Here is a 17,598-nt window from a genome sequence, read left to right on the forward strand (position 1 = left end):
ACACATGGTAGTTTAGAAAATTTTATTTTTCCTGACTTAGTCTTACCTTGCATTTATAATGGAAGAAAAAAAGTCTATTACTAAATGAAATAAGTTACACACCCAGACAAATACCTAGCATGGGTATCTCCTATGTGTGTCTAATTAATAGCAATGACGTACATCCGTGGCTTGCCAGGGGTCAACTGGATGGTGGGAAGCAGATAAGGGCCACAGTAAGTCTAGCATCACCCAATGCACAGTGTGAAAATTATACTTTTGATGTTTTATTGAAGGGTGGAACTTTGCTATGAAATTTCACAGATATTTACCCTCCTCCATCCTGCATGTTTTATAACTGTGGAGCAGACTGAGTACGTTGATATGCTTAATTATATAATTGCTATCCAAATACAGATACTCACATAGAAAATACACTTTGTTTTGTGCCTCAGAAATATACAATAAAATAGAAACTGCCATTTAAACATTAGTAGAAAACAGGTGTGAAGGAGTTGCTTACTTTGTCCTCAAAAGTCAAGAACTGACTTCAGTATGAAGACAGCCAACAGAGGCATCAGAATGGATAGCTTTTCTTATCAGACCACATGATCTTACCTTTATATTATAAATGATTTTTATACTTTTCTTAATATCTGTTTTTACGGTCTGTAGCCAAAATGTAGTAAAGCTTGAAACATGTATTTTTTTCTTTTATCAATACCAGGATGACAAAGTCAATAATGTCTAATTAATTTCCAAACCTACATCAAGAGGTTGTTGTTGTTGTTTGTTTTGTTTGTTTATTTTACTCTTTTTACTTTGGTTTTTTTTTTACTTTGGAGTGAATAACACAGTTAAAATCAACAGGTGATAAAATCAGTATTTATATTTACACCAATCAGCCTGAGAAATTGAGTGGGTTGAGATTTAATTTAGTTTGCATGAGAATCATGATAATGGAAAGTAAGCTGTGGGTTGGGAAGATTAGAGAGGACTATAGCCTGAGCATTATAGAGGGCTGTCATAGAATGTATAGATTTCAATGTGCCAAGAAGGATAGGCACAAAAGATTCAAAGAAGTTATAGCAGACCCAGAAAGAAATGGTGGTTCCTGAAGAAGCAATTGACTATATACAGTCTCCATCCCTTTTATTTTGACTCTCATTAGTTTAAAAATTGGGTTATTTAGATTTTTATTATTTTGTCCCTTATTCTAATAATACAAAGCAGTGGTTTAATGACTTGCTGCCTCCAGTTCTAAGCTTCTGGTCGAGCATAGAGTGCTCTCTAATACAATAGGAGTCTCTCCTTAACTGTCCTGGTTCCTACTGTAGAATATCAAGACTGGACACACTTGAAGGCTTTTCACTGTGTGTGGCGTTAAATCTCACTGTGAGTTTAGTGGCTTGGCACCAGGTTCTTTGTAACAAACATTGCTGATGTTGTGGGTTTTATTTTTTTCCTCTCATCAGAGATTGTATTTTAATGCTTTCTGGTTTGATTTCTCCTGCTGCTGGGTTCACTTTCTGCTACCTCATTAGCAAGCATCATTTAATGCCAGCACCCCAGGCAATACACTGCCCCATTGCTCAGCCTTTGGCTTTCCTTGGGACTACGCTAGGTAACCTCCTCCTCTTTGCCACAAGGAGACTGTCAGCCCTTTGTGAACCTGTACGATAATTAATAATCAATTAACAGTTAATAATAAAATTGCACTCTCTTGTACTTTGGCACCACAAGTAATTTATTTTCATTGCACCAGTAGCTGCTGTCACCAGCTACATGAAAGCCCTTACTGACTGTGATTCTTCCCGTTCCTGGAAAGTTTGCGTAAGAAGAAATAATGAGACGTGTATAAAAAAAGGTGTCAGAGAGCTGTAAGAAATTGCTTAATTTTTGTTGCCACATGTAGCAGACTCGAGATCCTTACAAGGACGGTGTTATTTAAGCACAAAATATTTGTGTTGTGTCTGTACTGACTTGGTTTATAATTTATATCTTGAGGTTTCATTGACACAAAGCAAGTTTTTTACCACGGTAAGCAAGCAAAATCGAAAGAGCTGTTCCCAACATGATCTAAACAATTACCAGCGGAGGCCTAATACCCACGTCATTACCAGTTATCTATACGAGGCTGATGGAAAAGGAAGAGGAGGCTGTCTGCATCTCTCAGTGCCAATCGGCATTTATATGGGAACAGGAAAAAATGTTCTGAACGCATAAAGGCAGAAAATTGGGTATCAATAGACCTGACCCCGAGCAAATGGGCTACGGCAGAAGGGGTGTGTGTGTGTGTGTGTGTGTGTGTGTGTGTGCGCGCGCGCATGTGCAGAAAATAGAAGTCACTATTAAAATGAGGCCCACCCGTTCAAATTGTGGCTTGTGGCATGTCTATTAGCTTATTAAGTAATTAATTATTCAAGTTAGATGATGTAATGATGGATTATTGTATAATTCACTTTCTGAAGTGTAAGAAGATAAAAATTTTGTTAATTTCTTGCTTTTAAATGTATTCACCCCTGAGTGTTGACACAACTTTAAATCTCATTACTGGGACAGCAAAGCTGGGGGTGGGGGTTCTAGTGAATTTGAGGCAAGTCTGGGCTGTGTAGCAAAATCCAGACCAGCATGGGCTCAAGACAGAGAGTCTGTCTCAAAAAATAATTAATTAAAATTAGACACTAAAACTCAGTAGTAATTTTTTGTAATGGCACAGCGCAGTGGCTTCCTGTAAATGCCACTTGAGCAGCCTTACATACAGGAAGTGAGTAAGATTACCACTTCATCTACTTTTCTGTCATGGAGTCTTCTTGTGCATTTGTAGGAGGACGTCTTTGCTCACATGTGCAACTCCACAGATAAAGTCAACTTCCTGCATAGGACACAGCTCTCCTCCCTTTGGTCTCACGGTTTTATTCTCTCGGGAAGAGGACTGGTTGTTTGTCAAAACACTCAGGTGCAGGCAGTCTGCTTGGATTTGTCTTCCGTTAGAGTATTGGTGGACCAGCTCAGATGTGTTTGTCTACATTAATGCCTAGTGTGTTGGTGGCTTTCACGAAGCCCATGTGGGCTTCCTCAGGAAGTGAGAGATCGGCTCTGAGTAGTCTGGCATTTTGCGTGTCATCGGTATGCTTTGTTAATGCTTTAGGTAAAATTATGTAAATAGCTCTTGTACCATCATCTTCTAATTTGGAGTTCTACTCCGTTGCTTAAAAAAAAAAAATCAAAATAAATCAGAATGTCCCCAGGGTTAAGACATAAATGACATTCCTAATTAGAACACGGCTGCCATCTAGTGGTCATGATCGCTGCTACATGCTTACTGGAGAGCTAGAGGAAGGGGGGAGGGTGGAAGACAGGAGGATGGAGTCTGCTCTAAGTTAAATCCAGGCCAGGCCAGGTCGACAGGCAGGCCTGTACAATAAGAACCTGTCTAAAAAAAGGAGAGAGAGGGATAGAAAGGGAGGGATGGAGAGAAGGATGAAAGAAAGGAAAGAGGGAAGGTGGGAGGGAGGGAGGAAGGGGGAAGGGAAGCTTTTTAGAGTGATTTTCCTGGGAAATACCCTTTAATTCCATAAAAAAGTCATAAACATTAGAAAGAGAGTTTCTCTCATGGACCAGAAAAAGACATGGCAACCAAGAAAGACAGGTCTGACAGTGAATCTTTGAATGGAAGATTATTTTCCTGTGAACCAAAGAGGTGAAATGAGGGTGGTCTCTGGGCTTGCTGAAGATTCCATGGGTGAAGGGAGAAAGGGCCACGTACCCACACACCTATGGCAGCCTCTGGGCACCAGGCATAAAACTGGACAGATACAGGAAACTTTTGATGACTTTTACCCCAGCTTGGGAAAGCTTGTGATAAACTATATGGAAGCTTGGATAAACATGAGCATTTAGATCCCAAATGATTTTTCTCTATATTGAGACAGTTTTATGTGGGATGAGAGAATATTGATGAGAGAATTCTATAAGAAGTAGAACATGGCCACAGTTTGAACATAAAACTGGGAAACATAGTGTGGTGGAGCACACCCGAAATCCCAGCATTTGAGGGGCTGAGGTGGGAAGCTTGTGAGGATCTGAGCCAGCCTGGGCTATCCAGCAATTGCAAGTCTCACCAGGGAGAGAGAGTGAATCCCTGCCTCCACAAAAAAAGGACAGCATCAGTGAATTAAGATTGACAGGCACCATGAAATTCAGATCTGTCCCAAGAATAAAGAAATAACTTTCAAATGCTGCTACTGAGTTAAAAGTAAAAAGCAAACTGTGAATTAGTAGTCTGTCAACAAATCTTCTCAGCACCTTAGGGGCATCTGTCCTTTTGTCTTGCTTCTTCAAGCTCCTCCTCCTCTTTTTCTTTCTCCTCCTACTACCCCCAACCCTGTCTTTGAGGAAGAATATTTTTTAGAAGTCTAAGCATGAATTCCACACAGAGGAAGAGGAACTTTTACGCCCTATGCATGTGGGAGTTGGGACTCTGCCAGCAGAGCCCTGTCCTGAGGGCTGGGCCGTCACTGCCTCACAGTTGCAGTTGTAGCTGGTATCTGGACATTCACGGCACAGGCTACTCTCTTTGCTGCTATTGCTGAAGCAGCTGCTAATTAAACTGACAGACTCTCAAAGTCTTATTATGATCTATCTATTCTGCTTCCAAAAATCAGCTTCCATTAGTAGGACAGCTGATTCTATAAACCTAAACAAAAAATTAAAAGCCTCAATATTTGCTCGTTTTAAATAAAAGTTGACTTAATTCACGCCTCCTGACGGAGCTGCAGTAAAGTGATAATGTATTTTTTTTTTTAATTCTTTAACTGTATTTTTCCTTAAACACATCTGTCCTCCACTTTGACTGACAATACTACTCAGAAGATTACAACAACCATATAGATAACGCAAATAGAAAACAGCCATAATATGGGCAAAGCTGGTGGCCCAGTGGACCTACATGATTAGGTGACTAGAAACCTGCTTGCTGCCAGTTTGTAGTGCTTTGTGTATAACAATTGTATATAATGACAATTTAGACCACCTAACTGAATCACAGGCCCTCACATAAGCAAGTGCTTTAGTAAGGAACAATACAGGAAGGTGTGATATAAAGAAAGTCATCGGTAGCACAAACAAGACAAGAGTGTAGGCATAGCAGAGAGGCCACATCTGCACTGCATCTGTTTGCTCACTCACTGGGGACTAGGAGGCAAAAAGATGAAGACATTTATACAAAGATGATTAGACAAGATCAGAAAAACATCATGACAGCTATATAGGGGTGCTATAAGGAAGGATTTGAAAGTTTTACTAAGGAAACACTCGAGCCCCTTCACAAACAATACTTTTTAATTCATTCAGTGCTCACGATTTTATCAACGTGGAGAATGGGTTGATCCATCCAAATTGTTGCTGACTCTATGAATGTTTTAATAATATCTAATGTTTCAATAATATCTAATTAGCTCAGTAGCTCTGGGGTTTTATAAAAGACATGCATGGCTTCGTGTCTTTTAAACAGACATCTTAAGTCACTGCCATAGTTTTAAAAATTCTACTTCTACATGATAGTAATAGACAAATCACAGTGACATTTGTGAGCCCATTTGATAATGCTCAGAAAGCATAAGTCCTTCTTCACACGAGGGGACAGTGTCTAACTTTAAGCATCACTGTTTCCCTTTGCTTACATGCCAGCCCTGTGGCTATGAGAAAGTGTAACTATGTATACAACAAACACAACTTTCACGTTCTCCGAAAAAAAACATTAGAAAGTAGACAGCATGAAGTAAGCTCCATGATACCAAACTTCTAAGCTTTACTTTAGAAAAATGAAGTCAGACAGATTAATATGTATGCATATTACAGGTTTAAATATATGCATATTAATATAGCATATATTTATAAAAACAGTGTAAGTAATAAAGAAGCAAAAATTAGTGTAGCGTCTATAAATTTTGGAGAAGCATAGCTGAGTAAATTTGTCTGTCCCAAGTAGTGACTAGAAGCTAACATTTTTAGTCTGAATGAAGAGAAAAAAATTTACATCACTAATTAATCAAACTCCTATGTCTTTCTTATTCTCAAATGATCAGTTGATCTCAGAAGGGAAAAATACTATCTCATATTATGCTATTAACTTGTACTTACACAATAACTTATAGTATGCCTCACTTACAAATTTATTTTGTTTAAAGGGAGCCAGATTTAGTCCATCTACAGCATTCTTTTTTTTTATTTATTTAATTGATGGATTTGAGAATTGCCTGGCTATGTGGTCCAGAATGAACCCTGGCTATGTAGTCCAGGTTGTACCCACATTCAAGATTGTGCTACATCAGGCTCCTCGACTGCTGAGATTTTATGTGTGTATCAGCAAACCTGGCTCACCTCTATCTTTTGAGAGGCAGATTTTGTTACTTATTAACTGTGGGACTGCATGTGTTCCTCTCCCCATTAGTGTCATTTAATGTGTGACAAACTAGGTATTTTTTTTTTAAATAAAAAACCAGATTAAACTTCCTCATCACTATCCTTTCTGACCAAATCTTCTCATGCTTTCTGGTGTCTCATGACCTCATGCCTTGATTTCTTGGGCTACATTCATTATTTACTGTTCTGGTGAATACATTTCTAGAAGTCAACTTTCATCTTTTCTGAATCAAGGCTAGTTGAAAGCAGATATATAAAATAAAAGATTTAACGACTCAAAATAGATAACAAAGGTAAGAAACCACCCATAGTAGATAGTAGTGAAGGACCCTCGTGCTCAAGCTCCAAGACCTGAGAGCTGTATGTGTTCAATTATAACCAACATTGATAACTAAAACTTCATTATACAATTGTTAAAAGGCTTTAAAGCTTTTAGACTCTGAATCTATTTTGCAATATATTTAAAGAGCTTATAAAACTCTTGAGATTCTTTTCCCTAACCAACGGCCTGCTGTAGGCATTGGGCCAGCATAGCAGAGAAGCCGTCCAGAAAACTTGCCTCTCCCAAACAATCCCTCAGCTAACACATAAGGAAAATAACCTAATTACTGGAAAGCAGGAACAAGAAAATAGAAAGTGTGGAAGGGTAGAGAAGCATTAAATGCAAATATACATTAATTGTCTTTGCTGTGGAGAAAGAAGCCAGTCTAGATCCTGAGGGTACCCGTTCAATGAAGCCTTGATGTTTGCATAACATGTGCAAAGAGCCAAGGACCAGGAAAACGACTAATTTTAATTACCAGGAAAGCTGTAAGAACGGGATCACAGAGCTCCAGTGGTATCTTGGCTTCCAGCTACTGTCTCTGTGCGCCTTGCCAATTATAGCCTCTTGAAGCCACTAGGGTCCAAAGCCACGCGCAGAGGATCCATCCAGCTGAACGCAGGCTTGGGTTGGACGCGCACACACATGTGAGCAGCATGTACCTCCTGGTACAGGTGCAGCTTGAAGCTCACGCAGAGTTCCAAGTGTAGACAAGCTGGCAGAGATTGTATGTGTGATTCCAGACTTGTCACGTACAGGTGCAAGCCACATGGAGTTGGAGGCAAAATGCATGTAACAAAATTTATTTCATAAATACTGGATTGCAGCCACACACATGAAACTGGAGCACTCAAAGACAGGGAAAGTGGAGAAACCTGAAGAACAATGACACTAAAGCTGCCACCTCAGATTTACTATCTAGGCTATTTTTTTTCAACTATGGACACTGTGACAGAAAAATTCAGAAAACAAAACAAAAACAAAAAGCAGCAGCAACAACAACAAATTGCTCTTTCCTTCGCTGTTCAGAGCTGACTCTAAATTACCTCCATGAACCACTCACCACCCTAAAGAGCCAGTAACAACAGCCTCAGTTTCAGCACCCTTAGATGAAACTTGCATGTGTACACAAAAGAGAATCGCCTCCCAGTTAGAACCTAACCACACTCTCCCAAGTTCCAGTTCCCCTCTGGAGCCCACATAAGTGTGTGCCTGAGTCTGAGCCTCTGGCTGTCTGAGCTATCAACACAGCCTGACAATCAGCAGGGACAGTGGCAGGCCAAGGGAGGAAAAGACCCAATCTGCCAGCTCCTGGTACATCCTTCAGCCAGCCACGTTTGCTCTCACTGGAGAGGTGGCCAGGTAGGAGAACGGCCTTTATGACTTTGGAGAGAGAAAGATTGGGGAGGGAATCGGTTGGCGAGTGATGCCAGTGGAGTACCTTCTAAGAAAAGAAAGAAATCCAAAGCTCTGCTTGAGGCACAGTCTTTTACAGGCAGGGACATGCTAAATGAGCCTTTGCAGCGCGAGGCAGTGAGGCGCCTGGCGACGGTGACAGCGCGGAGCGGGAGGGGCGCGAGCCGCTCCGGGAGGGACCCAGCCAGTCAGGGCGCGAGGCGCGGGGCGCGTGGACGCATTGGAGCATCCGCGCGAGCCCCGAGCAGCAGCGGGAGGAGGCGCCCACTTGCACCTGCCTGCATCTCCCAACTCCTCCGCCCCGTGCAACTGCCGGCAGCCAAGTGCCATTAAAGCTGGCAACCAGGAGGATGCCTCACCTGGGTCCCCTCTGCTGGGAGAGGCAGGGCAAGCCAGAGGAGAATTCCCAGTGAAGGACTCAGAACTCTGCGATTTCTCTTCTGTCACAGGCTGCGGAGCATCCAAGGAACTGCTCCACGTGAGGTGTGTCCAGGGCAGGAGGATGGGAGACAAGGATTGAGAGTCACCGAAATGGACAGAGGCAGCTGGCATCTCATTGGTAAGTGGCTGGCATTCCTTAGCTGGTGACTGCTCCCTGTGAAGCTGCACAGCCACTTAGGGTTTTTGACACAATCGCTTCTGCAAAGCCATCCTTCCTTGTCGTGTTGCCAGAGGTAAAAACTGTTCAATGATGCTTGTTTAAAGACGGGGGAAACAGTTTTTTTTTTTTTCTCTGCTGGGATTTGATGTTGAAAAGTTGAGGCAAGTATAAAACCTATCTGTATGTTTCATATAGCCGCCAGAAAGAAGAGGAAAAAGCTAGAAACAAGTACGGTTTTGGATGACAAATGTCAGGAGAGATAAGAATGCTTTTTTACCAAAGCAATAAAATGTTTTGGAAGACAAAAACTGAAATGGAGTTCTCAGGTCATGGCTGAGAGTCTCATAGTCTGAGTAGCTGAGAATACAGATAGATTACTTGGGCATGTAGTTGTGCAATAACTTGTTAAAATTCAGTAGAGATACAAGTAGAGTTGTGCAAAGTTTGGGAAACTGAGAAAAGCGGCACCTTGAATTATGCTGAGTGATCTCCCCCCACGTGTTGTGCATAGATGTTTGCTGAATACATGCTCCCAATTTCTTATTTTTATAGGAAAGTGGGGAGAGTGTTTTCTGAATTTCTGTGACTGGGATGTGCAGTAAGCTGAGAATTGCTATGACAACCTGGAATTTTTCAGGTTGCTTAAATTTATTTTATTCCAGAAAGAAAAAGAATTCACTAATATTTCAGAATAATTTCATGTAAAACTAGCATAGGTAAGACAAAAGCATAGTAATTTTAGGACAGCTTTGCAAGAGAACTTTGATAGTGTTCTGTGTGTGAGGCTTTACCCATAGGCAGTTCATATGCTTTTATAAAAAGAAGTCACTTAGGTAATTCAGCTCTCTGCTCTGACTCTGAGTCTTAGCAATGAAAAAGAAGAAATGAAAACAGTAGCAAACCTTAAAAAAGCAGTATCATAAAAAAAAAGAAACAATGAATTAAGTCTACAAACTGTTATAAATGTAATTGGTTGTTACTGGGCTGCAGCACACCTTCTGAATTACCTCTAAATGTCACAGCAGGCTATAAGTTCTGCATCCTGATTAACACCTAGACTAAACTGAAAGACAGGAAGAAATGCTTACAAACTGTCAGTGGCCAGTGGTGAGCAGCTCACCTGTGGGGCTTCCCATAATTTCTCATTTCATGCTGGAAGTATTTTAGTATTTCATGGCACAAGCCCGAGTCTTAAGCTTGGCAGGCATGCTTAGACTGATGAGACGATAAACAGTCAATGACTATATACAAATAGACTTTACAAAGTGGCTAACATCGTAGATATACTATGTAAAAAGTCAACTGAGCCTAATCAATGTTAGAAGGAATAGAGTTCAGACTCAAAAGTTAAAACAATAAATGTGATATAGAAAAAGAAAATTTTGGACTAATTATCTTAGTTGGAACATCAGACGTAAAAGAGGTTGTATAAGCCATAGGCTGCTTACTGTAGAGACTGATGTTTGGAGGAAAGGATTAGTGAGCACCTTAATTTTACCTAAAACTTCTGAAAACTACCAGAGTAAAAATTGTATTAGACCCCTCTCTGGTTTTATATGTATGTATGTAAATAGAGAATTAGAATACTTAAAAGTTAAAAAATGAAACTGATTACTGTGATGAACTAAATGCTATACTTTGGCCTGATGCTGGGAGTTTCATTTACATTAGAATGCTTTTGGAAAAGTATCTGGAAAGAAAGAAAGAGTTGTGGGATTTTTAAATGGATGTCTGATATACCTGAACAGTTCTCAAGGTTTGTAAAATCATTTTAGCCATTAGGGGGCCTGAAAGCTAGTCGTGACTGGTTAATAAATCAGAAAGAAAAACTTAAAATTTATAAATAGAACGTATATTATTTTAAACATTACAAATCAGCTGTGCAACAACGTATTTTTAAACTTACACCTAAATCAGTCTAATTTAGTGGAAAATGTAACCTGTTTGTTATATATGCTCCTTTAAGTGTCCTTTTGTTTGACCATCTGGGAAACCTTTACTACCTTCAAAGTAGAAGGTAGGAGTGTGGCTTGCTGGTCAAACTGACTTAGCAGTAGGGACCAGAGGGTGTCAGTGAAGGGCAGAGAGCTCACCAGAAGGCAGCAAGTGGGTGGTGTGCTGGCAAAAGCATTGTGGAGTTTTCTTAACTTGTAGGTGAAACAAAAGATACATTTCTGTAAAGACTAAAATAAAATCACAATAAATCGCCTAACTATGATACTGTGAGGGTGACTTTGGTAAATAGAATTTAGGCATGCTCAACAGAGTTTATAACCCATAGAAGTAAAGCTCTCCATTCCATAACCTATGAAGCTAAGGTATCTGCACACGTACAATTTACTTCATCCACACTACCACACACACTTGACTACCTATTATTGTAATTACACATGAACTATATTTGAATGCTCTTTCTAGACCATATAGAAATGAGTGATTTCTCCTCAAAGATATGTATGCCTTTATGCATTTAGATGCTCAAACTCTGGCATCCAAAGCTTATGTGTATATGCCTTTATTTCTTATTCTTCAAAATACAAACCTGTACTAACCCAGCTCTGTGTTTCTGAGATGCTGTTTTTCTGGGTTAGTGTTAAGGCTATGTTAAGATGTTTCATGAACTTTTCAGCACTTTGGAGCAGGAGAGAAGCCGGTCGGAAGCTCAGAGCTGTGACATCCCTGCAGGTCTGTTTCCTGAACCCTTGTGATCAATAAGTCCACATTAGAAGCTGATTCACTTTAAAAAGTAATGAAGTTCATAAAACTCCTTTACAGTTGAATTTGGATTAAAGACCATTATGAACTTTTTCAATCTCCCTGCTCTTTAAAAGTATTGAATATTCCTATGTATGTGATTAGTAGGTTATGATAAATAGACCATATTATTTTTTCAATTACTATCAGATTTATTTTTTAATAAATGACTTCTATTAAAAGTCAATAAAACAGATTATCATGTTCCAATGCAGTGGCTATTAGGATAATTTTAAATGGCTTTAGTTTATATAGACTAAGTCTTTAAAAAGCCATGGTTTGTAATTAAATTTTCTAGTCAAAATTATTTTCACTGAGTTAAATGCACTGGACTTGTTTTTCAAAAACTATTTATAAAACTTACATTGTGTTACGTGCAAAATTCCTTTGCCTAAGTCAAATTTAGGTGATTTTTTTTTTAAAATCACAATCGATCTCAGGACTTAAAATGCAAAGCATTTGAGGATATACTCTGAAGCATCGTGTTGCCTCTGTCTGCCAGTGAGGCCCCTTCTGCATTGTTCAGAACATGTGGTTAAAGAACAGTCCTCCTCCTCCTCCACTGCAGACAATAACACTCTGCAAACACTGAAAAACAAACAAATTTCTATCTATGAGAATAATGTCTATGGCAACATATTTTTTTTAATCTAGTATAGAGTGGTGTGAATGTGTCACCCGTTACAATCTTTATAAACTGTAGCATTGGACTCCTTTAGGATGTTATCCAATCTGAGATTGCTCCGATCCCTGACATATTTTAAACAGTTTTCAAATAAAGGTTCATTAGGTGACATTGAGTGCATAATAGTTGCTAAGCTACTTTTCAAGTGATTTTAAAATCAGTAATTTCTTCAAAATTCCTGGGTTACCATTTCTAAAAATTTGTCAATAAACTTCTGTTAACAATTTAACAGAGTCTCTTATTCCACAGATGCCAGTTGTGGTTCCAAATAGTCCTTACCTTAGTATGCACAGACCTAAAGAGTTTAGGTCTTGTTCAAAGCTCATCGGCTTTCCTTCTTTCCATCTTGTATCCTTTGATCCCCTCTAGTTGTCTTATTGCTCTAGCTGGGATGTCAAGTGCTATAGTGAAGAAATAAGGAGAGTGGACAGCCTTGGATTTCATGTATTTCCATACTAACACAGATTAATGATCCCTGTGTCTGTTAGGAAGCAGAAGCCTGCTTCTGTTTCCATCATGAGTCCTGTGAAGTTTATCTGAGTTATAGGCAGCTGGATTTGGGCCTGGATGATGATGATGAAAGCAACCAAGGTAGATCAAAACATTTACTTGGTATCATATTAGTAGAATCCTCAGTAGGAGTTGAAACAGCAGAGACATTTTTTTTGACAGGGTCTAAAAATACCTCATCTCTCATAATGCCTATAATCACTACCTGTTCTGTTCATGTTGTCACAATGTTGACAGGAACTAAGGAAAAAAATGGGCTACTTTATGAGAAATACACTCTCCAGTATATCAAATTTCATCTGTACTTTCACAGATATTGAGCTTCATGTTTGAAGGTATGATTTAATTAAAATAAAATGTTCTTCTCTAAATAAGCCAAAATTTAACCTAACAGTGGGAGAGTGTAAGCAATCTGTGTGAGTTCACCTAGAATTTCCCATGTGATTTCACAAGAGAATGTTCCTTTCAACAGTGCAGTATTTGCTGAGATACTATTGTATCTCAGACTTTAACATTACAGAATTATGCACAAACTCCCTGCTGGTTAAAATGAATATTAATGAGAAGACACAGTAAGTGACAATAGGAATTTTAAAAACAGTTCTTATATTACTGGAAAAATCATTTTTGTTTAGGTAACAGTTCATCTTCATTAAATGTTACATGGTTCACTGGGCAAATGATCTGATTTAAGTGTTATCTCTGCAAACTTATAAAACATTCTGTTTAAGTTAGACAGGTTTGCCTTTTGAATTATTTTCTTATTTTGAAATATAGCTCTTCAGAATCCTTACCAAATTAGCTTAATTACATCTCCAACTATCTTGGAAAATATGAAATAATTGGATAGTCATCATTTTACATCATTTAATTTAATTTTCATTATTTCAACAAGTACTTCAAGTTACAGCCTTATAAGGAATCTGAAACCTTCATCTTCTCAACCTGAGGTAGTTTCTTTAAAGCAAGCCTTCTCTTACATCAGTGGTACCCTAGTGACGGACTTTGGATGATGATTATTATATTGTTTTGCTAAAGTGACTATTTCCACAAACACTGACAAATGTTTTGAGTTACTGATAAAAAACAACCTGTGAGAGCACAGTAAAACATGACAGATTAATGTTTTTAAGTCTTGGAGGGATCCATGCATAGCTCCTGTTCATGTGCCCATCATGGCGCCAGAAAATGTGAAGTGTTAACTTTCCTGGAATAAAAAAATGTAATTAGAACCCAGTTACATTCTTCTTTTATATTCCAAGGCATGTTGCATCATCAAATTAGATTAACATGTCGTAGATGTGATTCCCATGTTTACATTGATTACCTGAGAAATGTTGGCTTTTAAGATTTAAAGGGTTAGCATGTAAATTTGTTAACTTAGAAGGAGACTGTTGATACAAGGACAGGAGACCTTACATGCTATGTGAAAGCCTTTATCAATGAACTCATGAGGCCCTCAAAAGTGACCTCATGTACAAGAAAATCTAGAAATTTTATCTAGGAAACTTGAAAAGATTTTAGAATAATAAATATCCAGCATGTGACTCAATGACAAAAAATAGGGTGAAATGAGAGTGAGAAAATATCATGGTGTAGTATCAATGTTTAGTTAAAACTTAAACTGAGAATTCTTTGCAATAATAGTGTTATTGTATCATTTGATAACAAAACAGAAAGCATATCTCTTAAATAATTCTTCCTCCTAAGTTTTAAAATTCAAATTCCAAGTTGCATATAAATTGTAGGTTTACTATTACAGTGCTAGAAAATGAAATAAAAAAAGATGAATCTGTAAAGTATTTAGCTATTATCTGAAACAAAGTTCTATGTTTAACTGAATAATAGAAATTATTTTAGGATGAATATAGATGCTAAAAATCTTCAGTACAGTGAATTTGGTAGCTTTAATAATTGCTACTATTTCTCACATAACATTATTTTAATGATGACTTGTCTTGAAGCTTTAATATTCAAACCGCGATAAATGTATGTCTGTAGGTGTGAATAAGAATTAATTTAAATTTTAGGTATTTTTGTCCTTTAAATATGAAATATCTAGAAGTTCAAAATCTAAATGTATTATAGACAATGTGAGGAAGTGTTGTTGAAATGATTTATCTTTCCTACTCCAGACTTTTTGGAATCTAAATACATACTTAAAATTTACTAGTAGTTCTTGTAGAAACTATAAAACATCCTTCAGATACAGTTAATGAGCAATCCTTGATATTATTTAATGTATTAATTTATTTGATGACTTATTTTCCTAAAATGTGTTTTACTTCTTTCAGTCATCGTAGTAAGACTTCCTATTTGAGATTTAAATTCAGTCACTGATGTTTGATATTATGAAAATTTGCAACATAGATTATGTTAAAATATATGGCTGTATTAATGTGCCCCTCGTGGTTTTGGGGGCATTGTAACTGTAGAACCTATTGAGCCAGAGTCAAGAAAAGCTCTCTTACTCTTAAGAAGCTTCTGTGCTAATTATTATCACGAGCTTCTGTGTCCAGGTGCAGTTCTAACTAAACAGGAAAGGGTAATATGTGGATGAAGCTTGGAGGGGGCGGGGTGAGTTCATATTAGTTGGCTGCAGACAAGAGAAATTTTCAGATTATTCTTTGGATACTGCTAAAATGTTTCTTCGTGGAATCCCCCAGGTTGGCTTAGGTCATGTGGATACAAGCTCTGTGCTAGCTGTGTTTCCTTCACAGTCTAAGTTAGTTTATTACTATGTTGTTCTAAAGATTCCCATTAACCAATGTAAATGAACAGAATGGCATAGAGAGTTTGGAATTTGAATTGTAGGATTAGACTATTGTTTAATTGTTTAATTGTTTAGACTATATTGTTTTATTGTTTAATTGTTTAGACTATAGTACGTAAGCAGTATGGTATAACTTACTGAAACGTCCCTTATTGACTTAACTGTCACATGATAATAGTAGTCATTTCATGTTCATAAAACATTAAAAAAATAAATATAAATCATAAAATGAGAATTTTAGAATTATTAATACTATATGTATAGCATATCACTATGGTATATCTACAATAAAATTTCATTTTAATTTTCACTGCAGCTTAAAACTACAAAAACTCTCTATTTTCCTTGAGTTGTGTTAGTATTACTGTAGAAGGGACAGTCAAAAATTTCAAAGCTGGTGTGTCAATCAATTGCTGATCTATGTATGTGATTATTCACTCAGATAATTTAACTAAGCAGGAATTTCTTAAACAGAGAGAGGAAATGCTTCAGAAATAAAACAGCTTAATAACAAAATCAAGATCATACACTAACAAGATTGTAATCCTCTTTAGTTCGTAGAGGGGCTTACTAGCCCACACAAGGCTGTGTGTTCTGTCCTCAATACTATATACACCTGGTGTTGTGGTGCATGCCTGTACCCAACAACTACAGGTATGAAGACAGGAGAAGGAGGAATTCAGGTTGACTCTTGGTTACATAAAAAGTTCTATGTCAGCCCGAATTTCTTGACACAATGTTTCAGAAATACAAATAAAGAGAAAGTGGGAGAGAATGGAGAAAGGAGAAGGCATACAGTTGAGGTAGAGGATGGGGAAAAGGGAGAGAAGGAAAAGAAACTGTGCTATTCATGGTAACTCCGAAAATATTGTCCATTCTGTGAATTGTGTACAAATAGAAATGTCCAATGTCATGATGGTTTGAACTGTTTCCCCAGATAAATGGAAGCATTGATACTTGTCCATCTCAGTTTTATAGACAAATATTAGCTATCGATTGTGGAAAAATCCAAAGGTTTCATAATCGTAAATCTGTGGGAAAGCTTAATATAGTGGGCTCTTTTCAATTGAATAGGGAGCATTTAATGGACAACCAGAGAAGCGGGATATTGTCTTTCTTAACAAGAGTTGGTGTTTTATAAAATATTAGTCCTTCTTGTCCCTTACTATAAAGTGGACGACATATGTCTTTCCCTCTTCTTATAAATCCCTTAGAAAATTAAAGGCTGCAAGTGTGGAAAGTTCAGGTTGTGATCCAGTGTCATTCATGTCTTTCTGGATTTGGAAATCTTGAGGAGGGGCAGAATTGAAGGAGAGAACTGAGTACTGCAACAGCATGATGAACTCGTTCTGACCTTCACAAACCAAACCCATAGTTGGTGTGCTCAGAGAGAGCATTTGGCTTGGTAAGCTCAGGCTTGAATTTGGCACAACTGATTTTCAGTGTCTTTCTCTTAGTAACACAGAAAACATCCTACTTTTCTGGGAGGACAATGATAGTAGCCTTGTGCCCAGAGTAAGAAGGAAATGAGGGTGATGAAAACTATTCAAAAATGACATACTTTGCCCTCAAACTCAGAAATAACAAGTGGAGAGCTGTGGAGATTCAGAAATGAATCTTTTCTATCTTGAGGCAAAAATACATGCAAGTTCAAGGTTTGGCTTAGAGTTTTAAAAGGTAAAACTGATTTAATTCTACTGAAATGTGCACGGATATTAGCATTTTATTTTTTCTGCAATTAAACCACTTTTACCAGGTCCCTTTATGCCACCCACAAGAGTTGGTAATAACTTCATGTCTTTGCGTTTCATGATGTAATTATATTTGCACATGTTGAGTAAGATTATCTCTCTTTGGAAAATTTTTTCTTTTGGTTGTTTGGTTGTTTTCACTATAAAAAAATAGGTCTTGATGTTTTTTTTTTAAGTATTATTTACATCAGAAATTCTAAACTGAGAGAGAAGCAAATGGTTTGAATCTTGTGTGATAACAAAATGATTCAGACTATACTCATGCATTTAATTATTTCTTTCTTTCATTTTATTATGAGTTTTCCTACTTTAAAAGTAATCTTATGAAAGAGTCTTTAAATTATTTTTTATTTTTGAGGTTATACTCCTATTAAAATATCA

At 37.7% G+C, this 17,598-nt stretch overlaps 1 protein-coding gene across 1 annotated transcript in view; it reads left to right on the forward strand.

The window, feature by feature from the left end:
• The first annotated feature begins 8,395 nt into the window (after positions 1 to 8,395).
• Cntn5 (contactin 5) overlaps positions 8,396 to 17,598 on the forward strand; it is a 1,035,258-nt gene continuing 1,026,055 nt past the window's right edge. Inside the window, exon 1 of the mRNA XM_076926087.1 lies at positions 8,396 to 8,702. The gene's annotated coding sequence lies outside the window, so the exon portion shown is untranslated. The remainder of the gene's footprint in view (positions 8,703 to 17,598) is intronic.

The sequence above is a fragment of the Arvicanthis niloticus genome, chromosome 27 (genome assembly GCF_011762505.2).
Source record: "Arvicanthis niloticus isolate mArvNil1 chromosome 27, mArvNil1.pat.X, whole genome shotgun sequence".
Lineage (NCBI taxonomy): Eukaryota > Metazoa > Chordata > Mammalia > Rodentia > Muridae > Arvicanthis > Arvicanthis niloticus.